This window comes from Amblyraja radiata, chromosome 28 (assembly GCF_010909765.2).
Source record: "Amblyraja radiata isolate CabotCenter1 chromosome 28, sAmbRad1.1.pri, whole genome shotgun sequence".
NCBI classification, from domain to species: Eukaryota; Metazoa; Chordata; class Chondrichthyes; order Rajiformes; family Rajidae; genus Amblyraja; species Amblyraja radiata.
Genome location: NC_045983.1, coordinates 33,506,458 through 33,532,051, shown reverse-complemented (window position 1 = coordinate 33,532,051; position 25,594 = coordinate 33,506,458). Strand labels below are relative to the sequence as shown.

Below are 25,594 nucleotides of genomic sequence, written 5' to 3'. Positions count from 1 at the left end.
ATGTTTCTATGACTCTGTACCAGAGGAACTCTGCGGGTCAGGCAACGTCTGTGGAGGGAATGGACAGGCGGAGTTTTCGGGTCGGGACCCTTCTATAGATGGAAGGTGGGAGGAAAGGGCTGGAAAAGAGAGGGGGAGGTGGATCACAGCCTGGCAAGTGATAGGCGGATACGGGTGATTGATGGATGGGTGGAGCACGTGACAAAGGCTGGAGGTGAAAAGGAGTCGGAGAAGGATGTGAAATGTAAAAGTCAGACAGTCCAAATATCCCTTAAACGTTATGATCGTACGTGCGGCACGGTGGCGCAGCGGTAAAGTTGCCGCCTCACAGCGCCAGAGACCCGGGTTCGATCCTGACTATGGAGTTCGTACGTTCTCCCCGTGACCCGCGAGGGTTTTCTCCGGGTGCTCCGGTTTCCTCCCACACTCCAAAGACGTGCAGGTTTGTAGGTTAATGGTTTGTGTAGGACAGTGCCAGGTGACCGCTGGTCGGCACGGACTCGATGGGCCGAAGGGCCTGTTTCTCTAATCTAAAGGTTGATTGGGGTGAAAGGCGAGGTGAAAGGGATGGAAAGGAAAGGGAAATGGGGAAAATATACTTAGAACAAATATAAATACATTTAATATTTGAAACGAGAAAGGGACATGAATTTATACATTACTATTGGAAGAAATAATTTGATGGGAGGACTTGATGATCAATTCTCTAATTTTTAACCTTTGCTCCACCTGGCTAGACTCATGAATGCTAATTATTATATCAATTAATAAGGGCCATAAAAAGATCACCATATAATGGATTTTAAATCTGTTGCCTGTGTACTTAAATTGATGAAATGGCGGTTACATAATTCTAAAGAGATTTAAAAAGCCAAAACAAATCTTGTTTAGAGAGATGGAGATGTATCATGGAAACAGGCCCTTCGGCCCCTCCGAGTCTGCGCCGACCAGCGATCCCCGCATATTAACACTATCCTTCTACACACACTGGGGACAATTTATTACATTTACCAAGCCAATTAACCTGCAAACGTCTTTGGAGTGTGGGAGGAAACCGGTGCACCCGGAGAAAACCCACACGATCTCATAGAAACATAGAAAATAGGTGCAGGAGTAGGCCATTCGGCCCTTCGAGCCTGCACCGCCATTCAATATGATCATGGCTGATCATCCAACTCAGTATCCTGTACCTGCCTTCTCTCCATACCCCCCTGATCCCTTTAGCCACAAGGGCCACATCTAACTCCCTCTTAAATATAGCCAATGAACTGGCCTCGACTACCCTCTGTGGCAGAGTTTTCCACAGATTCACCACTTTCTGTGTGAATTTTTTTTTTCTCATCTTGGTCCTAAAAGATTTCCCCCTTATCCTTAAACTGTGACCCCTTGTTCTGGACTTCCCCAACATCGGGAACAATCTTCCTGCATCTAGCCTGTCCAACCCCTTAAGAATTTTGTAAGTTTCTATAAGATCCCCCCTCAATCTTCTAAATTCTAGCGAGTACAAGCCGAGTCTATCCAGTCTTTCTTCACATGAAAGTCCTGACATCCCAGGAATCAGTCTGGTGAACCTTCTCTGTACTCCCTCTATGGCAAGAACGGGGAGAAGGTACAAACTCCGTACAGACAGCACTGTATCGAACGCAGGTCTCTGGCGCTGTGAGGCAGCAACTCTACCGCTGCACCACCCTGGGTACCTGGCTACAAAAATAAGTGAGTGTTCCTCCCTTCAGCTCTGTTGTGTGTCGTGCCAGCAAAATCTTTCTTCGCTCCTCGAAGGCGAAATCGGGTTTTTTTTTCTTCAACCAAATCAAATGTTAATCTGTTCACAGAAGTTTCTGCATTTAATTCAAAAAAACCAAAGTGCGTAATTACTTTTGCAATGAATGCTGGTGTCATTTATTTCTGGCAGCAAAGACAACATTTGGAATAATGATTAGAAATTCACAGGGTTATCTGTCTTCCTATGAAAATATGCTTTAAGCAAATTAAGGTGAAAACCTCATTAAATTTCTTTTGCACTCCAATACATTAAAGAAGTTGAAATGTAATCTAAAATTGGAATTGAAGTAAAGGAGCTGCTTCCCTTCAATCTCATTTAAACATGGAGCCATCTATAAAACTGGGAGGATTTGGGTTACTTTAATCCTCTGGTCTATTTTTCTGAGATACAGCGTGGAAACAGGCCCTTCGGCCCACCATGTCCATGCTGTCTATCGTTCACCTAAGTTCTATGCTACCTGACTTTCTCATCCACACCCTACACATGGTGTCACAGACTCATGAAACATGGAAACAGGCCCAATTCACACAAGATCTATGCTGTCCCACTTATTCATCCACATGGAGTCATGATGTCATACTGGCCCGTGCTAACCAACGTGCCCCATCGACACTTGCCTCACCTGCCCATGTTTGGGTGTCCAGAACCAGGGGCCACAGTTTGAGAATAAGGGGTAGACCATTTAGAACGGAGATGAGGAAAAACTTTTTAACCCAGAGAGCTGTGAGTCTGTGGAATTCTCTGCCTCAGAAGGCGGTGGAGGCCGGTTCTCTGGATACTTTCAAGAGAGAGCTCTTAAAGATAGAATCCAACGTACCACCCGTCATCCTCCTGTGCTCCAAGGAATACAGACCCAGCGTTTCCGCCCGCGCTCTGTACCTCTAATGTCTGAAATCCGCAATTGTAAATTGTCCCCAGTGTGTGTAGGATAGTGTTAGTGTACGGGGATCGCTGGTCGGCACAGACTCGGTGGGCTGAAGGGCCTGTTTCCGCGCTGTATCTCTAAACTAAACTAAACTAAACTAAATTCCCGGGATGGCGGGGCTGTCATATGCTGAGAGAATGGAGCAGCTGGGCTTGTACACTCTGGAGTTTAGAAGGATGAGAGGGCATCTCATTGAAACATATAAGATTGTTAAGGGCTTGGACACACTAGAGGCAGGAAACATGTTCCCGATGTTGGGGGAGTCCAGAACCAGGGGCCACAGTTTAAGAATGAGGAGTAAGCCATTTAGAACGGAGACGAGGAAACACTTTTTCTCACAGAGAGTTGTGAGTCTGTGGAATTCTCTGCCTCAGAGGGCAGTGGAGGCCAGTTCTCTGGATACTTTCAAGAGAGAGCTAGATAGGGCTCTTAAAAATAGCGGAATCAGGGGATATGGGGAGAAGGCAGGAAAGGGGTACTGGTTGGGGATGATCAGCCATGATCACATTGAATGGCGGTGCTGGCTCGAAGGGCCGAATGGCCTACTCCTGCACCTATTGTCTATTGCCTGCATGTGATCTCTATGCTTCCATTCCCACAATATCCATGAGTCTATTTAAAAGCCTCTTAAAATCCCTCTAAAATATCTGCATCCACCATGATGGACAGAAGGGCCTGTTTCTCTAAAACATAGAAACATAGAAACATAGGTGCAGGAGTAGGCCCTTCGGCCCTTCGAGCCAACACCGCCATTCAATATGATCATGGCTGATCATCCAGAACCAGTATCCCGTTCCTGCTTTCTCCCCATATCCCTTGATTCTATTAGCCCTGAGAGCTTAATCTAACTCTCTCTTGAAAACATCCAGTGAATTGGCCTCCACTGCCTTCTGTGGCAGAGAATTCCACAGATTCACAACTCTCTGGGTGAAGAGGTTTTTCCTCATTTCAGTCCTAAACGGCCTAACCCGTTATTCTTAAACTGTGCGTGACCCCTGGTTCAGGACTCCCCCAACATCGGGGGAACATTTTTTCCTGCATCTAGCCTGTCCAATCCCTTAAGAATTGTACATGTTTCTATAAGATCCCCTCTCATCGTTCTAAATTCCAGTGAACACCAGCCAGACTGTAGGAATATAAGAAAGCTAAACTAGACAGCTCTCTCCTGCCACTCGAGTGCACACACAATTCCATTCGATAGCCCACGGCCACAGAGTGCTGTCTCATTTCCTCCCACCTGCCTCCATCGTTATGAAGTACCAATTGTTAGACGTCAGTCTCTCATGAATTAAAAATAACCCAGGGAGCCCGGGGTGGGGGGGGGGGCAGATTCAGTGTGTGGTGTGCTGGTCTGGTCCGCATGCCAGCCGAGAGACAGACGAATAGATTGTGCGTGCAGCAGTCTGTAAACCTACCGAAGCATTTGTGGTGCGTCACTGTGGCGCAGAGGAAGAGACGCTCCCTCGTAGCGCCAGAGACCCGGGTTCCATCCCGACTGCGGCTGCTGCTGTCTGCAGGGAGTTTGCACGTTCTCCCCGTGGCCCAGCGCGGATTTTCTCCGAGAACTTCGGTTTCCTCCCACACTCCAAAGACGTGCAGGTTTGACCATAGTCAATAGACAATAGGTGCAGGAGTAGGCCATTTGGCCCTTCAAGCTAGCACCGCCATTCAATGTGATCATGGCTGATCGTCCACAGTTAGTACCCCGTTCCTGCCTTCTCCCCATATCCCCTGACTCCGCTCTCTTTAAGAGCCCTATCAAGCTCTCTCTTGAAAGTATCCAGAGAACTGGCCTCCACTGCCCTCTGAGGCAGAGAATTCCACAGACTCACAACTCTCCGTGTGAAAAAGTGTTTCCTCGTCTCCGTTCTTACCCCTTATTCTTAAACTGTGTGACCCCTGGCTCTGGACTCCCCCAACATCTGCCTCTAGCGTGTCCAAAACCCTTAATAATCTTATATGTTTCAATAAGATATCCTCTCATCCTTCTAAACTCCAGAGTATACAAGCCCAGCCACTCCATTCTAGCAACATCTGACAGTCCCGCCACCCCGGGAATTAGCCTGGTGAACCTTAAAGTCTCTGGAGCTGTGAGGCAGCAGCTCTACCCGCTGCGTCACTGTGCCGACCAAAGTTAAGACTAACTGATGCCAATGAGAGCAGCTGGTTTTAAATGTGGGTCACCAGATAGAGTCCTCGTCAATGAGGGAAGAGCATATGTAAAGTTCTGAGAGGCTTAGATAAGGTAGACAGTCAGAACCTTCTGTAAGATGGTCCCTAGTTTAGTTTAGTTTAGTTTAGAGATACAGCGCGGAAACAGGCCCGAGTCTGCGCCGACCAGCGATCCCCGCACACTCACACTATCCTACAACTGAACTGACCTGATACCATAGAGCCAGTGTCCACGGGTGATCGATGGTCGGCATGGAATCGATGGGCTGAAGGGCCTGTTTCTATTCTGTAACTTTCAATCCATCTGGGGACGTGTGGATGTACGATCTCTGGTCTAGATTTGCCTCAAATCCATCAGCACCTTTTCAGTTGACTATCCACGAGGCAATCATTAAATATCTATCGACTAACTTTGATGGCCATATCGCACGCTCTCAATTTGCTTTATTGCAAGTAGGTTTTTAATCTCGAGAGACCGTGACTCTATTATTAGCAGAGATGAATGCGACGAGAAATGACTTCTTTACACGTTTGGCTTCAAGTGAGAACTTTTAATATGCCCCATACTCGGGAATGTGGCAATTCATCAGAAGTAATGTGCTAGGCCTCGCATGCTGAGAGATCGTGTTTCTCGCCTTTTGTAAGACATAATTTTAATGGGACACCGACCTGAACCTCAAAAATGGCATCGCATCCTGTCCTCAATCCTCTCAGACAATCATCTCCCTTGCTGATCTACACCTGCCGACATGGTTCCCCTCTAAACAGGTGTAGCTCCCGACTGACAAGTTAACGGCCTGTCCCACTTAGGAGATTTTTAGGCGACTGCTGGCTACTGCCATAGTCAATAGTCATTAGACAATAGACAATAGGTGCAGGAGGAGGCCATTCGGCCATTCGAGCCAGCACCGCCATTCAATGTGATCACGGCTGATCATCCACAATCAATACCCCGTTCCTGCCTTCTCCCCATATCCCCTGACTCCACTATCTTTAAGAGCCCTATCTAGCTCTCTCTTGAAATCATCCAGAGAACCGGCCTCCACCGCCCTCTGAGGCAGAGAATTCCACAGACTCACAACTCTCTGTGAGAAAAAGTGTTTCCTCGTCTCCGTTCTAAATGGCTTACCCCTTATTCTTAAACTGTGGCCCCTGTTTCTGGACTCCCCCAACATCGGGAACATGTTTCCTGCCTCTAGCGTGTCCAATCTTACATGTTTCAATAAGATACCCTCTCATCCTTCTAAATTCCAGAGTATACAAGCCCAGCTGCCCCATTCTCTCAGCATATGACAGTCCCGCCATCCCGGGAATTAACCTTGTATTCGTAGCACGTCTCTGACAAAACGGCGACTGGACCCACCCCCTTCGACATAAAATTTGAAATAGAATCATTACTTTAACAACAACAAAAATGGTCAGTACCAGCGGCAACTTACATCACCTGGTGACAACTACGACAGCTCCTACGTCAGGAGAAGTCACGCTACGCTCATTGGCGTCAAACCCACAGTCGCTGACTGTCTCAGAAAATCTTTCAATATGTTGAAAATCCAGCGGCGACCAGAACGACGCTCCGACTCTTTGGGCGACTGAGGAGACGACTCACGGCCGTACAGGCCACACCATGTGGCGACAGCCTAGTCCCCTGTAGTCACCCAAAAAATCGCCCATGTGGGACAGGCCCTTTAATCTTCCAGAACGATTGGAAAAATACATATATTTCAAGAGATTTCTTTATTGTTAATTGCATGTTTTAACAATAGTTTACTTGTGTTTGGACACTCTTGGACTGTGTTAAATCTGAGCGAACACACATGAAACTGTACAGAATTCAGACATGGGAACTACCAATAAGTTTAGAGTAAATGCTCAATAGGTTGCGATACGATAGAACTTTATTGATCAATTCCCCTCACCATGCCGACCAAAGAGTCAAAAGTGTTTAATTTTATGTCTATCAGCAGCAGAGCGGGTGGGAGATTGCAACCTTCACAGGGTCCGCCCTGTTTCGATGAATGCAATCAACCCGGCGTGCACAATCAAATAAGATCAAATAGAACAAGGGTTCTATTTGGGTCTGAAGAAGGGTTTCGGCCCGAAACGTCGCCTATTTCCTTCGCTCCATAGATGCTGCTGCACCCGCTGAGTTTCCCCAGCAATTTTGTGTACCTTCAAATAGAACAAGTTGTCCAACAACTTTAGGCTGTGCACGCCATACGCAAGAATAAGAAGCAGCAGAACCAGCTGACTCCAGCTAACAGGCCTATAAATGTACTGTGCGATTGATTAGCCAAATTAAACGAATCTCCTCTGCCTGCATGTGGTCCATATCCCTCCAGTCCCTGAACATCCGTGCACCGAGCTACAAAACTCTTCAACACCGCCATCGTATCTGCCTCCACCACCACCCCTGGCAGCTCGTTCCAAGCACCCACCACCCTCCGTGTGAAAAACACTTGCCCCGCACATCTCCTTTAAACTCCAATCTTTGCACATCCTCTCCCCTCGTCACGTTCATGTATGTTATGTGTGTTATGATTGCCCCGCCACCTATCTTCATATCACCTGCAGACAATGGCCACAAACGCTTCAGTTCCCTCATCCAAATCATTGGGACATGTTGGCTGGCGTGGGCAAGTTGGGCCGAAGGGCCTGTTTCCACTCTGTATGCACTCAATGTTATTCCCTTATCCTGTATCTGCACACTGTAAATGGCTCGATTGTAATCATGTATTGTCTTTCCGCTGACTGGTTAGCGCGCAACAAAAGCTTTTCACTGTACCTCGGTACACGTGACAGTGGACTAAACTGAAACTGATCTTAGGTCACTTGAGTATTAGGGGCGCATTTAGTTTAATTTTTAATATTTCTGAGGGTTGGCTGTTGAGAAAGCTTGTTTTACCTGGAGCCTGGATCCCCACACATTAACACTACCCTACATACCACTAGGGACAATTTTACACATGCACCAAGCCAATTAACCTACAAACCTGTACGTCCTTGGAGGTAGACGAAAATGCTGGAGAAACTCAGCGGGTGCGGCAGCATCTATGGAGCGGAGGAAATAGGCAACGTTTCGGGCCGAAACCCTTCTTCAGACAGTCCTTGGAGTGTGGGAGGAAACCGAAGATCTCGAAGAAAACCCACGCAGGTCACGGGGAGAACGTGCAAACTCCGTACAGACAGCACCCGTAGTCGGGATGGAACCCGGGTCTCCGGCGCTGCGAGCGCTGTCAGGCAGCGACTCTACCGCTGCACCACTGTGACCGCCTTGCCCTTGTACAATGCCATCTCCAATGGGGAGATCATATTCCTTTTCATCAGCTGGTTCTACCGCTGACAAGAAAGCCGTCTACCGCCTCTGACCTTCCAGTCCTCATAAATAATGTCACCGCGCTCTTTCATAATCACCAACGACCTGGCAACTCAATTTTAAAAGCTGCATATTAAAAATTAATGCGAGCCCCCGCGCGCGCGCGTGTGTGTGTGGTCGGAGTACCTGCGGGGAATACTGAATGTGAGAGTCAGGCTTCTCTTCCAAGGTTCAAGGTTAAATCATATGACTGGAAACATTACACTTAAAATGACATCAATGGGAGCAAATGGGAGATAAATTCCATCCCCGTTTCCTGTCTTTGCGGTAAGTGTTGCTATTAGGATCAGCCCTTGCCATGCTGCCGTTCATCGTACTCGACAGCACCTCTGCCATCCTAGCTTTCTTCTCTGTTGTTTTTACCTGTGTCGGTGCCAAGTGCAGTTAGAGATAACTGCGGATTAAACACTGATGCCGTTGGCAAGTCTGCTGGTGGTTCCCTCTGATGGACTGTTCCTGTGTGTGATATGGACTCTGCAGCAGAGGGAAGACCAGGCCATTCAGCCCACTGGGAACAGGGTATACTCGGGTGTACTAGGGTGTATATGGGTGTATATGGGTGTACTAGGGTGTATGTGGGTGTATATGGGTGTATGTGGGTGTGTGTGGGTGTATACGGGTGTATGTGGGTGTATACGGGTGTATGTGGGTGTATACGGGTGTGTGTGGGTGTATATGGGTGTATGTGGGTGTATATGGGTATATGTGGGTGTATGTGGGTGTATGTGGGTGTATATGGGTGTATATGGGTGTATGTGGGTGTATATGGGTGTATACGGGTGTATGTGGGTGTATGTGGGTGTATATGGGTATACGGGTGTATACGGGTGTATGTGGGTGTATATGGGTGTATGTGGGTGTATATGGGTGTATGTGGGTGTATGTGGGTGTATACGGGTGTATATGGGTGTATGTGGGTGTATGTGGATGTATGTGGGTGTATATGGGTGTATGTGGGTGTATACGGGTGTATGGGTGTATGTGGGTGTATGTGGGTGTATGTGGGTGTATGTGGGTGTATGTGGGTGTATATGGGTGTATGTGGGTGTATACGGGTGTATATGGGTGTATATGGGTGTATATGGGTGTATATGGGTGTATATGGGTGTATATGGGTGTATATGGGTGTATGTGGGTGTATGTGGGTGTATATGGGTGTATATGGGTGTATGTGGGTGTATATGGGTGTATGTGGGTGTATATGTTTGTGGTGCACCAGGGTGTACACGATATGACGATACAATATGATACGATACGACAGAACTTTATTCATCCCCAGAAGGAAACTGGTCTGCCAACAGACACAACACACATGGTACACGAAAACTTGAAATTATAATTAAATTAAATTAAAAGTGATATCAAAAATAAAAAGGCAAGCGACTGATGGCCAGCTGCCGTGTGCAGAGAGCCTTCACCAGAACAAATGAACGAACAAACAAACAAATGCAAGCTTATGTTATGTACAGTATATATGGGTGTACATGAGTATTTACTGGTGTTTATGTGTGTTTATGCGTGTTTATGTGTGTTATGCGTGTTTATGTGTGTTTATGCGTGTTTATGCGTGTCTATGCGTGTTTATGCGTGTCTATGCGTGTCTATGCGTGTTTATGCGTGCGTAAGGGTGCTTAATGATCATATGTACCGGCACTTGTTCTGGCCTTTTCCTTCCTTCTGTCCCCCCCCCTTTACTTTCAGTCTGAAGAAGGGTCTCGACCATGAAACGTCACCCATCCATGTTCTCCAAAGATGCTGCCAGTCCCGCTGAGATACTCCAGTACTTTGTGTCTATCTTTTGTATAAATCAGCACCTGCAGTTCTTGGTGCCTACTAACAAAGATCAGTGTCGTTAGATGTGAAATCAGACTCAAATATCCTCAGGCTTTATCGTGAATCAATGACATGATAGTTACTCCAGCATTTTGTGTCCATCTTCGGTGTAAACCAGCATCTGCAGTTCCTTCGTACACATGTTATTAATCATTTGATTCATGTATTTCTGATTCAAGATTCAACTGAACAGTTTAGTTTAGTTTAGGGATACAGGCCCTTCGGCCCACTGAGTCCATGCTGACCAGCGATCCCCATACACTATCCTATCCTATGCACACTAGGGACAATTTTACATTCATACCAAGCCTATTAACCTACAAACCTGTACTGAATAGATGCCTCCCAGCCCAGGTGACTATTGGTGTGCTGGCCACAGCAACAAAAGCTTTTCACTGTACCTCGCTACACGTGACTTTAAACTAAACTGAACTAAACTGTATTTGGAGCGTGGGAGGAGACCGAAGATCTCTGAGAAAACCCACGCAGGTCACGGAGTGAACGTGCAAACTCCCTACAGACAGCGCCCGTAGTCAGGATGGAACCCGGGTCTCTGGCGCTGTGAGGCAGCAACTCTACCGCTGCGCCACCGTACCGCCCTGTAGGTATTGAACTAAATTATTGGATCTTCAGAACACTGATGAAAATGAAGAGATAATCCTTCCTGCAGCTTAATTGTTCCATTTTCTTTTCTTTTTCAATTTGGATTTCACTGTCTTGTAATAAGTGGTTCATATGCTAATTCCTGTTAATTTGAAACTTCGTTTTATGCAGAATCATTTGAATTACTATTCTTTTAATGAGCAGTTTCAGTCACACTGAAGTGGGAATGTAATGTCGTAATTTGGTCGTATCTTATTAATTAATTATTTGAGTTGAGCCGTCTGGATTGTATTGATTATGCAGCAATATCACAGTCGATGAAAATTAAATACTTTTTACTTGTTTATAGCTAAGAGTATGACAAGGTTTGGGAGAACAGCCTTGAGCGTTCATAATGGCAGTACAGACAGCATACGTATAGGTGTCAGCTGCTCTACATCGGTGAGACCAAGCGTGGGCTTGGCGATCGCTTCGCCCAACACCTCCGCTCAGTTCGTAATAACCAACCTGATCTCCCGGTGGCTCAGCACTTCAACTCCCCCTCCCATTCCAAATCCGACCTTTCTGCCCTGGACCTCCTCCATGGCCAGAGTGGGTCCCACCGCAAATTGGAGGAGCAGCACCTCATATTTCACTTGGGTAGTTTACACCCCAGCGGTATGAACATTGACTTCCCCAATTTTGTATTATAGCCCTGCTTGCATCATTGTTGCTATCCAAGTACACCGAGTCCTGCTAGCTAGCAAGTGCAAGTGCATTTTTGTAAAATGAGGGAGGTTGCATAAGGCAAAGTGAGCAGCCCCTGCACAGTTGTGGGCTATGGGTGAGTGGTGGAATATTGCGTTGGGGAACAGGTTGCGTTGGAGGACCAGGCCTACCGTGTGACAAGGACCCAACGGGTCCCACTTGGTCTAGCAAGAATGACCATAATATGGTTGAGTTCTTCATTAGGATGGAGAGTGACATTGTTAATTCAGAAACAATGGTTCTGAACTTAAAGAAAGGTAACTTTGAGGGTATGAGACGTGAATTGGCCAAGATTGACTGGCAATTAATTCTAAACGGGTTGACGGTGGATATGCAATGGAAGGCATTTAAAGACTGCATGGATGAACTACAAAAATTGTTCATCCCAGTTTGGCAAAAGAATAAATCAGGGAAGGTAGTGCATCCGTGGATAACAAGGGAAATCAGGGATAATATCAAAGCGAAGGATGATGCGTACAAATTAGCCAGAAAAAGCAGCATACCGGAGGACTGGGAGAAATTCAGAGACCAGCAGAGGAGGACAAAGGGCTTAATTAGGAAAGGGAAAATAGATTATGAAAGAAAACTGGCAGGGAACATAAAAACTGACTGCAAAAGTTTTTATAGATATGTGAAAAGAAAGAGATTAGTTAAAACAAATGTAGGTCCCTTGCAGTCAGAAACAGGTGAGTTGATCATGGGGAACAAGGATATGGCGGACCAATTGAATAACTACTTTGGTTCCGTCTTCACTAAGGAAGACATAAATAATCTGCCGGAAATAGCAGGGGACCGCGGGTCAAAGGAGTTGGAGGAATTGAGTTAAATCCAGGTTAGCTGGGAAGTGGTGTTGGGTAAATTGAATGGATTAAAGGCCGATAAATCCCCAGGGCCAGATAGGCTGCATCCCAGAGTAATTAAGGAAGTAGCTCCAGAAATAGTGGATGCATTAGTAATAATCTTTCAAAACTCTTTAGATTCTGGAGTAGTTCCTGAGGATTGGCGGGTAGCAAACGTAACCCCACTTTTTAAGAAGGGAGGGAGAGAGAAAACGGGGAATTACAGACCAGTTAGTCTAACATCGGTAGTGTGGAAACTGCTATAGTCAGTTATTAAAGATGGGATAGCAGCACATTTGGAAAGTGGTGAAATCATTGGACAAAGTCAGCATGGATTTACAAAAGGTAAATCATGTCTGACGAATCTTATAGAATTTTTCGAGGATGTAACTAGTAGCGTGGATAGGGGAGAACCAGTGGATGTGGTGTATCTGGACTTCCAGGAGGCTTTCGACAAGGTCCCACATAAGAGATTAGTATACAAACTTAAAGCACACGGCATTGGGGGTTCAGTATTGATGTGGATAGAGAACTGGCTGGCAAACAGGAAGCAAAGAGTAGGAGTAAACGGGTCCTTTTCACAATGGCAGGCAGTGACTAGTGGGGTACCGCAAGGCTCAGTGCTGGGACCCCAGCTATTTACAATATATATTAATGATCTGGATGAGGGAATTGAAGGCAATATCTCCAAGTTTGCGGATGACACTAAGCTGGGGGGCAGTGTTAGCTGTGAGGACGGATGCTAGGAGACTGCAAGGTGACTTGGATAGGCTGGGTGAGTGGGCAAATGTTTGGCAGATGCAGTATAATGTGGATAAATGTGAGGTTATCATTTTGGTGGCAAAAACAGGAAAGCAGACTATTATCTAAATGGTGGCCGACTAGGAAAAGGGGAGATGCAGCGAGACCTGGGTGTCATGGTACACCAGTCATTGAAAGTAGGCATGCAGGTGCAGCAGGCAGTGAAGAAAGCGAATGGTATGTTAGCTTTCATAGCAAAAGGATTTGAGTATAGGAGCAGGGAGGTTCTACTGCAGTTGTACAGGGTCTTGGTGAGACCACACCTGGAGTATTGCGTACAGTTTTGGTCTCCAAATCTGAGGAAGGACATTATTGCCATAGAGGGAGTGCAGAGAAGGTTCACCAGACTGATTCCTGGGATGTCAGGACTGTCTTATGAAGAAAGACTGGATAGACTTGGTTTATACTCTCTAGAATTTAGGAGATTGAGAGGGGATCTTATAGAAACTTATAAAATTCTTAAGGGGTTGGACAGGCTAGATGCAGGAAGATTGCTCCCAATGTTGGGGAAGTCCAGGACAAGGGGTCACAGCTTAAGGATAAGGGGGAAATCCTTTAAAACCGAGATGAGAAGAACTTTTTTCACACAGAGAGTGGTGAATCTCTGGAACTCTCTGCCACAGAGGGTAGTCAAGGCCAGTTAATTGGCTATATTTAAGAGGGAGTTAGATGTGGCCCTTGTGGCTAAGGGGATCAGAGGGTATGGAGAGAAGGCAGGTACGGGATACTGAGTTGGATGATCAGCCATGATCATATTGAATGGCGGTGCAGGCTCGAAGGGCCGAATGGCCTACTCCTGCACCTAATTTCTATGTTTCTATGTTTCTATGTGATCAACCCTGTGGAGGAAGGCGGGTGTAATGACACGGCAATGCATCAAGTGCTGCTGGAGGGGGATTAGGTTCGAGAGATCGTTCTGTTGCCTTTCCTACACCTACGCCCGACTGATAAATAACTGCGAGATAAGCAAAAACAAAAATCTGCAAACGCTGGAAATCTAAAATAGAAACTGGAGGTTCTGGAAATACTCAGCAGGTCAGATCACATCTGTGAGATGAGAAACAGAGTGAACAAGGGCGGCACGGTGGCGCAGCGGTAGAGTTGCTGCCTCACAGCGCCAGAGACCCGGGTTCCATCACGACTACCGGTGCTGTCTGTATGGAGTCTGTACATTCTCCCCGTGACCTGCGTGGGTTTTCTCCGGGTGCTCCGGTTTCCTCCCACACTCGAAAGACATGCAGGCTTGTAGGTTAATTGGCTTTGGTATAAATGTCAATAGTTCCTAGTGTGTTTAGGATAGTGTTAATGTGCGGGGATCGCTGGTCGGTGCGGACATGGTGGGCCGAAGGGCCTGTTTCTGCACTATATCTCTGAACTAAACTGAAGTAAACTAAAAAGTCACGCACTAATTCTAACACAACCTCTCAGTCCTTCCCAGGAGTGCCCTGTTCTTTCTCTCTTCATCCCTGATCAGTTTGCTCCTGACTCTGTACGTTGAAAGTTTGATACATCCAAACATCAATGACGTTTTGGACTGCAGTGTTCCAAGCAAAATTGGACAAATTGGCTATTTTACACGTCTCGACCCGAAACGTCACCTATACCTTTTCTCCAGAGATGCTGCCTGACCCACTGAGTTACTCCAACTCTTAGTGTTCGCCTTCGGTGTAAACCAGCATCCGCAGTTCCTTCCTGCACAAGGGATTTCATGGACTTGTTCACTGTTCAGTTTTGGGCATGATCTCTTTTGTCTGAAGATAGACGCAAGAAGCTGGAGTAACTCAGCGGGACAGGCAGCCAGCATCAGAGAAGGAATGCGTGACGTTTCGGGTCGAGACCTTTCCTGTGATTTGTCTGGTTTGGACCCTGCGAGGGTTTCTTGGAGAAATTAGTGGATAAAATCTGTTAATAGCTTCCCGATGCAGAAACCTTTCAATCTCATCTTTCTTTTGTGCAGAAGAATGCACGCAGTCATCTTGTGTAAATTAAATAGTTTGTATTTGACATAACGTAACAAATGATGGTAATAGAATTAGTGCATGGTTCATTGTCGCCTTCCAGTGAAGTCATTTTCATTTTAAAATGGGGTCACCTTCAACCAGAAACCTAATTAAATGGATGTAGTTTCCCAATCAGCCATTTTATTTAAAATGTATTGGATTATCATTCTTACGTATATTATCAAAGAATATTTTTTGATACAAAGGAAATAAATTAGATTCTTAAGTGCAATTGTTCCTGAAAAATTACTTGGGAAATCTATTTGTGAGTTATACCCTTGCAAGCTGTTGAAAGCCAGCAATTCTTTGCATCCCAGCTTAGTTGCCTGTCAAATTTATGCAGGGGACATAGATGTTTCTGAATGCTTTTTATACTGCTGTGTATTTAACATTATGCTGTCTGTATGTCCGAGACTGCAGGGTTTACATTAATGCAGAGAGAGGAGTGGCTGGGGCAGCTTTCTCTGGGGCAACGGAGGTTGAAGGATGGCTTATAGAGGTTTATAGAATGATGACAGGCATAGGATGGGTAGACAGTCAGAGTCTTTTTTAGTTTAAGCAGGAAAGGGTGCAGAGAAGGTTTACGAGGATGTTGCCAGGACTTGAGGGGGGCTGAGCTATAGGGAGAGGTTGGGCAGGCTGGGACTTTATTCCTTGGAGCTCAGGAGGATGAGGGGTGATCTTGTAGAGGTGTACAAAATCGTGAGAGGATTAGGTAGGGTGAACGGACAGAAACCTTTACACAGGTCAGAGGAATCAAGAACTAGGTGGAATAGATTTGAAGTGAGAGAGGAAAAATGTAATAGGAGCCTGAGGGATATCTTTCTCACACAGAGGATGGTGGGTGTATGGAACGAGCCGCCAGACAAGGTAGTTCAAGCAGGTACAGTAACAACATGTAAAAGATAAACAAAGACACAAAGTGCTGGAGTAACTCAACGGGTCAGGCGACGCCCAAATTCAGTCGGCCCGCCTCCTGCCCAGCTGATTGGTAAAGCATGATGCAAATGACGTCATGCGCGTACTTAGCGCGTACTTAGCGCGTACTTAGCGCGTACTTAGCGCGAACTTCGCGTGAACTCCGCTTCTGTTTGGTCGCGCCAAACGCACGCAATCGCATGCAAGTGGGACAGGCCCTTTAGTTACACCACAGGTACAGCTGCTGCATCATGGCTTTGTTCAGCGTGGAAACAGGCCCTTCGGCCCACCGAGGCCCATCTACGGTGTAAACCAGAATCGGCAGTCCCATCTCGCTTCCCCCAACTGTTGGTAAAAGGCTCCATTCATCCAATCTCTTCCCCATCATGATTTTGTACACCGCTACAAGATCACCCCTCATCCTCCTGCTCTCCAAGGAATAGAGTCCCAGCCTAGGTAGACAAAAGTGCTGGAGAAACTCAGCGGGTGCAGCAGCATCTATGGAGCGCAGGAAATAGGCAACGTTTCGGGACGAAACCCTTCTTCAGACTGACCACCATTCTACTCCGCCATTCAATCACGGCTGATCTATCTCTCCCGCCCAACCCCATTCTCCTGCCTTCTCCCCATAACCTCTGACACCCGTACTAATCATGAATCTGTCCATCTCTGCCTTAAAAATATCCACTGACTTGTGGCCTCCACAGCCGTCTGTGGCAAAGAATTCCACAGATTCACCACCCTCTGACAATAGAAATCCCACCTCATTTCCTTTCTAAAGGAATATCCTTTAATTCTGAGGCTGTGACCTCTGGTCCTAGACCATAGACAATAGACAATAGGTGCAGGAGTAGGCCATTCGGCACTTCGAGCCAACACCGCCATTCAATGTGATCATGGCTGATCATCCCCAATCAGTACCCCTTCGCTCAGTATTTCCTTCGCTCCATAGATGCTGCCGCACCCGCTGAGTTTCTCCAGCACTTTTGTCTACCTTCGATTTTCCAGCATCTGCAGTTCTTCTTAAACACAAAGTCCCAGCCTACTCAACCTCTCCCTGGAGCGCAGGCCTTCATATCCTGGCAACATCCTCATGGATCTTCTCTGCACCCCCTTCCAGCGTAACGACTTGATCATCTTCAGGGATATGAAGTAATTAGGCTGAGGGGGAGACATTAATTATAATATATATAGATGAAGAATAATGTATGTAATAGGGACATGATAGTCTTTTAATTAACAAATGGTAGAACGTAGCAACTATTTAAACTTGGGGATTGAACGCATGACCCGCGAATATAAGGGAACTGAGCCAAGTTTTAATAATAGCCAAACCCAGAAAGTGCTGGAGGAACTCAGCGGGTCGGGCAGCTTCTGTGGAGGGAATGGACAAATCAACGTTTCAGGTCAGGACCCTTCACCAAATCCACACTTCCTCACACTCAAAAAGCCTCTTCACTACAATCGGCATGAAGAAAGTTCCCAACCCGAAACGTGGTCTATCCATTCCCTCCGCTGATGCCGCCTGAGCTGCTGAGTTCCTCCAGCACTTTGTGTTTTTACTCATGTTTCCAGCATCTGCAGTTCCTGTGTGCCTCAGAGTGTGAATGATATTTAGACCTGTGAATGTTGTGGATATCTGCGGATCTACTTTTTCACACAGAGAGTGGTGAGTCTGTGGAATTCTCTGCCTCAGAGGGCGGTGGAGGCAGGTTCTCTGGATACTTTCAAGAGAGAGCTAGATAGGGCTCTTAATGATGGCGGAGTCAGGGGGTACGGGGAGAAGGCAGGAACGGGGTACTGATTGGGGATGATCAGCCGTGATCACATTGAATGGCGGTGCTGGCTCGAAGGGCCGAATGGCCTACTCCTGCACCTTTTGTCTATTGTATATTGTCTAGCTCATTATGGAGACTTTTTGTCCTCAGATTAGTTCAGTTTAGTTTAGAGATACAGCATGGAAACAGGCCCTTCAGCCCATCCCAGTCCGCACCGACCAGCAATCACCCCGTACACGAGTTCTATCCTACACACACACACACACACACACACACACACACACACACACACACACACACACACACACACACACACACACACACACACACACACACACACACACACAGACATTTTACAGAAGCCAATTAACCTGCCAAGCTGTAGCACCCGGGGAAAACCCACGCAGGTCACGGGGAGAACGTGCAAACTCCGTACAGACAGCGCCCGTGGTCAGGATCGAACCCGGGTCTCTGGCGCTGTGAGGCAGCAACTCTACTCTGAGTTGCTGTACTTCTGAAAGATGGGAGTTGAAAGTATCAAATGACCTTGGCCTCAACAATGCATAACAAGCAATACAGATCTACATGTTGTGGTATCAGCATAGATACCCCGATATGTTGAAGTGCAGTTAGTGAGGTCAGTTAGAAGGCAAGGCAGCGCCTTTACCACCTCAGGCAATTGAGGAAATTCAGAGTGTCTCCGAGGATCCTCCAGTGCTTCTACGCAGCGGCGGTGGAAAGCATCTTGTCCGGGAACATTACCATCTGGTTTGGGAATTGCTCTGCCAAGGACAAGAAGGCTCTGCAGAGAGTAGTGCGTTCGGCCGAACGCACTATGGGAACTTCACTTGCCCCCCTGCAGGAACTATACATCAGGAGGTGCAACTCCAGAGCCAACAATATCATGAGAGACCCCTTCCACCCCTGCAACGGACTGTTCCAGCTGCTACGGTCAGGCAAACGCCTCCCGTTGCCATGCGGTGAGAACGGTGAGGTTGAGAAGGAGTTTCTTCCCAGAGGCCATTCGGACTGTAAACGCCTATCTCACCAGGGACTAACTCTACTGAACGTTTTTCCTTCCATTATTTATTATGTAAAATAATATGTGTGTTATGATTGTGTTTATAGTTTGTTTGGTTGTTTGGTTGTTTGTCTTTTGCACAAAAGTCCGAGAGCATTGCCACTTTCATTTCACTGCACATCTCGTATGTGTATGTGACAAATAAACTTGACTTGACTACAACTCCCGGCAAGCCGTGCGCTCTCGGGGAGGGAGAGGAAGTCTCGCGAGGCTGAGGCTGAGAAGTGCAGTTAGTGAGGTCATTCCACTTCATCCAAAGAAAATCCCAATTTTGTTCATGTCTTGCATGTCTGTTAAAAATAGTTTATTGTAAATATTTCAGATCTGGGTAGGTTGTAAACAATTATTCATTTAGTTCAGAAGTGACAGGAGCTGAATTAGGGCATTTGGCCCATCGAGTCTACTCCGCCATTCAATCATGGCTGATCTATCTCTCCCTCCTAACCCCATTCTCCTGCCTTCTCCCCGTAACCCCTGACACCCGTACTAATCAAGAATCTATCTATCTCTGCCTCACAAATATCCACAGCCTTCTGTGGCAATGAATTCCACAGATTCACCACCAATCTGACTGAGGAAATCAAGTTCAAGTTCAAGTTCAAGTGAGTTTATTGTCATGTGTCCCTGTATAGGACAATGAAATTCTTGCTTTGCTTAAGCACACAGAAAATAGTAGGCATTTACTACAAAACAGATAAATGTGTCCATATACCATGATATAAATATATACACACATGAATAAATAAACTGGTAGTGCAAATAACAGAAAGTGGTTGCTAATAATCAGAGTTTTGTCCGAGCCAGGTTTAATAGCCTGATGGCTGTGGGGAAGTAGCTATTCCTGAACCTGGTTGTTGCAGTCTTCAGGCTCCTGTACCTTCTACCTGAAGGTAGCAGGGAGATGAGTGTGTGGCCAGGATGGTGTGGGTCTTTGATGATACTGCCAGCCTTTTTGAGGCAGCGACTGCGATAAATCCCCTCGATGGAAGGAAGGTCAGAGCCGATGATGGACTGGGCAGTGTTTACTACTTTTTGTAGTCTTTTCCTCTCCAGGACGCTCAAGTTGCCGTACCAAGCCACGATGCAACTGGTCAGCATGCTCTCGACTGTGCACCTGTAGAAGTTAGAGAGAGTCTTCCTTGACTCTCTCTAACTTCCTACCTCATCTCCTTCCGAAAGGAACGCCCTTTAACCCTGAGGCTACGACCTTTATCAGATTGATGGCATTTGTTAGATTTCTCTTTGAAACTAGAATGCTTCAAAACAAAAAGCTCCATCTTGCAGTTTAGTGTAGGCCACGGCAGCGCAGCGGTAGAGTTGCTGCCTTACAGCGCTCGCAGCGCCGGAGACCCGGGTTCGATCCCGACTACGGGTGCTGTCTGTACGGAGTTTGCACGTTCTCCCCGTGACCTGCGTGGGATTTCTCCGAGATCTTCGGTTTCCTCCCGCACTCCACAGACATATAGGTTTGTAGGTTGATTGCCTTGGTGTAAGTGTAAATTGTCCCTAGTGTGTGTGTGTGGGATAGTGTTAGTGTGCGGGGGTCGCTGGTCGGCGCGGACTCGGTGGGCCGAAGGGACAGTTTCCGCGCTGTACCTCGAAACGAAACTAAACTAAAAACCACCGCGTGGCCATTATTCAACTCTACAGGAACAGCCTGGGCTCTTCGAATGGAGGAACTTTGAGACTCATTTACATTCTGTAACATTCTTTGGGTAAAATGCTCCAAGCTTTCTTCCCAGAGGTATTGTTGACAGTTGAAGGAGCAGTAATGGATTTTCAAAGGAAAATCATGTTGATTCAGTCACGGTCCAGTACTTATTATTATTTGCTGTGTACGACTTTGTGTCAAATGTATAACTCATCTGTCAAGTCCGATGTAGTCGAAGCCGATAACTTCATTCTATTAAATGTGCGGGACTTTGCTGGTTTGTTTATTTGGTTATCAGCGCGGTATGAAGTGGGCTGAAGAAACTCATTATTGAGAAGTCTATTCCAATTGGAGACAGTGCAGGCCTCTCGCAAATAAAGAGGAACTGGCATTTAATCTCTCCGTGCTGCGAGTACAGGCACTAAGTTATCGACCGGCAGGGTTGGCAGTTTAGTACAGAGACGCAGGGCAGAAACAGGCCCTTCTGCCCACCCAGTCCGTGCCGACCAGCGATCCCCGCACACTAACACTATCCCACACACACTAGGGACAATTCTTACATTTTTTATACCAAAGCCAATTAACCTACAAACCTGCACGTCTTTGGAGTGTGGGAGGAAACCGGAGAAAACCCACGGGGAGAACGTACGAACTCCATACAGACAGCACCCATAGTCAGGATGGAACCCGGGTTCCCTGGCGCTGTGAGGCAGCAACTCTACCGCTGCACCACCTTGCCACCGTGCCACCCATTAGTTGCCGGGACTCGAGGGCCTGAGTTATAGGAGAGGCTGGGCAGGCTAAGACTTTATTCCTTGGAGTGCAGGAAGATGAGGGGTGATCTTATAGAGGCGTACAAGATCATGAGGGGAACTGAGAGGGTGAGCGCTCAATATTTTACCCAGAGCGGGGGAATCAAAAATTGGGGGACATAGGTTTAAGGCGAGGGAGGATTTAGTTTTTTTACTTTAGCTTACTTTATAGATACAGCATGGAAACAGACCCTTCGGCCCACCGAGTCCACACCGACCAGCGATCCACGCACACTAACACTATCCTACACACACTAGGGGCAATTCACAATATTTACCGAAGCCAATTAACCTACAAACCCGCACGTCTTTGGAGTGTGGGAGGAAACCGGAGCACCCGGAGAAAACCCACGCAGGTCACAGGGGAGAACGTGCAAACTCCGTACAGACAGCGCCCGTAGTCAGGATCGACCCCGGTTGCCCGACGCTGTGGGGCAGCAACTCTACCGCTGCGCCACCGTATGCGATTGGAACCTGAGGGGCAACCTATTGACACAAAGTGTGGAAGATATGTGATATGGATTGCCGGAGGAGGTAGTTGAGGCTGGGGACAACCACAATGTTTAAACAAAAACATTTAGACAGGTACATGGATAGGACAGGTTTAGAGGGATATGGGCCAAACGCAGGCAGGTGGGACTAGTGTCGATGGGACATGTTGGTCGGTGTGGGCAAGTTGGGCCGAAGGGTCTGTTTCCACACTGTACGATTCTATGACTAACTTATTTCAGAAATGGACATTATATTTTATTTTACCAAGAGGTGCGTTGGCGGCTTTTCAGCGCATTAGAAATTCCGATTCTAGAGGGTCATCGCTCTGTATTTCAGATTTTAAAAGCATCAGTTCCTCGATCTCAGCTTTTCAATTAGAGAATGTGGCTCTGAATAATTTTTTTAAATCGTGAAGTGGAATGCTCGGTTCAATTAATTGTGATTTACTCATGAAATTCTGCAGCGTGAAAACGCATGATGCAAGATGAGAGGAAAATATCACTTTGCACAACTGCCTGACATCTCTTCATCCCATCCATTTTTTCGGGACATTTTGAGTTGTTTGGAGTCCAAGATGAGAATTTGATAATTATCTGCAAATTCTTGGATGTTTGCAGCTAGTTTGTTCGTTCATCAATTTACACAAATCATTTCTAGGCTGCCTAGGTTCTGCAGAGCTGAATATTTTTACAGATAAATTATTAAAATTTGGGCCTCTATCATTGCTTGAAGATCAGTAAGTAAATGCAACGGTGATAGGGAAATCTTTCTTTAGAATTCTGAACAGCAAGTCACGGAGAGAGAATTATGAAGGACTCTTTTACAAGATCCAGGTTTATACAAGATCTGGGTCTTGCATGATTAGAGCTAACATCGTGAGCAAGAGAGAGTGACTGTCTTAACCATCTACCTCATTGGAGACCCTCAGACTATCTTTAATTTGACTTTTTTGGACTTTATCTTCCACTGAATAGATTCATAGAGTGATACAGCGTGGAAACAGGCCCTTCGGCCCAACTTGCCCACACCGACCAACATGTCCCAGCTACACTAGTCCCACCTGCCTGCATTTGGCCCATATCCCTCAAAACCTGTCCTATCCATGTACCTGTCCAACTGTTTCTTAAACTTTGGGATAGTCCCAGCCTCAACTACCTCCTCTGGCAGCTCGTTCCATTCACCCACCTGTGTGAAAAAATTACCCCTCAGATTCCTATTAAATATTTTCCCTTTCACCTTAAACCTATGTCCTCTGTTCCTCGATTCCCCAACTCTGGGCAAGAGACTCTGTGCATCTACCTGATCTATTCCTCTCAAGATTTTGTACCCCACTATAAGATCTCCCCTCATCCTCTTGCGCTCCAGGGAATAGAGTCCCAGCCTGCTCAACCTCTCCATGTAGCTCACACCCTCTAGTCCTGGCGACATCCTCGTGAATCTTCTCTGTACCCTTTCAAGCTTGACAACATCTCTCCTATAACACGGCGCCCAGATCTGAACACAATCCTCTAAATGTGGTCACCAACGTCTTATACAACTGTGACATGACCTCCCAACTTCTATACTCAATACTCAGTACTCTGACTGATGAAATGTTATTCACTTTACCCTGTAAATTTGAAGGTGATTGGCCCAGCGAGGCTCCACAGACCAGTGATCACCCACGTACTAGTTCTATCCTACACATGAAGGGCCATTTCCAGAAGCCAATTAACCTACAAACCTGCACGTCTTTGGAGCGTGGGGAGGAAACCGGAGCACCCGGAGAAAACCCACGCAGTTCACGGGGAGAACGTAAAACTCCGCGCAGGCAGCACCCGTGGCCGGGATGGAACCTGGGTCTCTGGCGCTGTGAGGCAGCAACTCTACCGCTGCGCATCAGACCGGGAGGTCCCCTTTCACCGGCAGCCAAATGAGGCCTTTTGGTGAGTTCTGGCGATGGAGACCAGTCTGAAGAAAGTGTCCCGCCCTGAATCATCACCTGTCCATTCCCTCCACAGATGCTGCCTGACCCGCTGAGTTCCTCCAGCACCCTGTTGTTTATTTTTGCTCAAGATTCCAGCACCTGCAGTTCCTTGTGTCTCTGATCTAATGATGGGTTATCTAGCCACTTGTGCAGCCCCCCTCCGCCACCTTGTAGAGTGGTAACATTTTAGAGGAAACACTTTTTCTCACAGAGAGTTGTGAGTCTGTGGATTTCTCTGCCTCATAGGGCGGTGGAGGCCGGTTCTCTGGATGCTTTCAAGTGAGAGCTAGATAGGGCTCTTAAAGTTGGCGGAATCAGGGGATATGGGGAGAAGGCAGGAACGGGGTACTGATTGTGGATGATCAGCCATGATCACATTGAATGGCGGTGCTGGCTCGAAGGGCCGAATGGCCTCTACTCCTGCACCTATTGTCTATTGTCTATTGCACAACCATTTACTGTAGATGCTCTCAGTCTGAAGAAGGGTCTCACCCATCCATGTTCTCTGGAGATGCTGCCTGACCCGCTGAGTTACTCCAGCACTTGGTGCCTATCTTGGGTGTAAAGCAGCATCTGCAGTTCCCTCCACCGCGGAGCTACGGAGAGAATGGCAGAACATTTCCAGCATTACCTGCTTCTGTTTCTCCCATTAATCATTGCCACTTCATTGACACTGACTAAGTGGGCCTCTGCTACACTAGCGAACATTGTTCCAAGTGATAAGGACCTAGTGTAATTAATTTATATGTCTGTGGAACTTGCGGGTGCATTTTAAGATTATTGCAGGATATCTTATTGCCAGAGAAGGTTATTTTCCCGGCTTGTCGTTGACCTTCAGTCCACTTTAGTCTAACTTTGCCTGCAGTCCCACCAGAGTAGTGTTGCCAACTGTCCCGTATATTGGGCTAAATTGCTTTGTCCCGTACGGGACCGCCCTTGTCCCGTATTTGACCGCTACTACTCGGGTCGAGGGGACTGTCGGGGTCGGAGAGCGCCGTATCCGGCCCTGCCTCACCTGTCCCGACGTAGTGCAGCCCATGGAGTGCAGCAGCAGCAGCAGCAGCTCCTCGCCCGTGGCCCCGTCGGTCGATCAGCAGCCCGGCCAGCCGTCCGAACTTCGGACCTTCGCTTACCGCCGACACCACCGCCACCCCTTCTTCTCACGGCCGATCATCGGTTCATGAGTTGGACGGGGCGCCGGACTTTGTGCGCGGCCCCCGGGCCAAAACTCCTCAGCTGGCCCGCCGGCTGGGCTTTGTGTGCAGTCCAGCACCCGGGGCCAACTCATCATTCACCCAGACACGGCCCAGTCGGTCAACGAACTGCCGTCGGGGAATTTGTCCCGTATTTTGACCCTTTGTCCCTTATTTGTGAGCGAGAGAGTTGGCAAACCCTAGTCCCAGTGTCTGTACACACACAGAGTTCCGGAGATCAGGGCTTATGACGGGTGGGAGGGGGGGGTGGAGGGGGGTCCAAAAGGGGTCCCGGGAGCCAAAGGATTTCCTGAAATCCCCCCCCACCCACCCCCGTCTGAAGAAGGGTCTCGACCCGAAACGTCACCTATTCCTTCGCTCCATAGATGCTGCCTCACCCGCTGAGTTTCTCCAACATTTTTGTCTACCTGCAGAACAAAACCGGTGATTTCATTCTCGTTGGCAGCAGACGGAATGTAGATCACACACACGGCACAACTGAGCTCGCAATTACACGCTGGGAAATTCTGTTGCTCTCACTGATTCCCCGCACAAGCTGCCGGCATTTAGAGACGGTCTCTGGGGGAACTGTCCAAATCCCCTAAAATGTAGTGTGAATCTTGT

The 25,594-nt window shown here is 47.2% G+C and overlaps 1 protein-coding gene across 1 annotated transcript in view; it reads left to right on the top strand.

Annotated features, from left to right (window-relative positions):
- LOC116989179 (seizure protein 6 homolog) overlaps positions 1 to 25,594 on the top strand; it is a 320,057-nt gene that overhangs the window by 100,423 nt on the left and 194,040 nt on the right. The gene's annotated exons all lie outside the window — the stretch shown is intronic.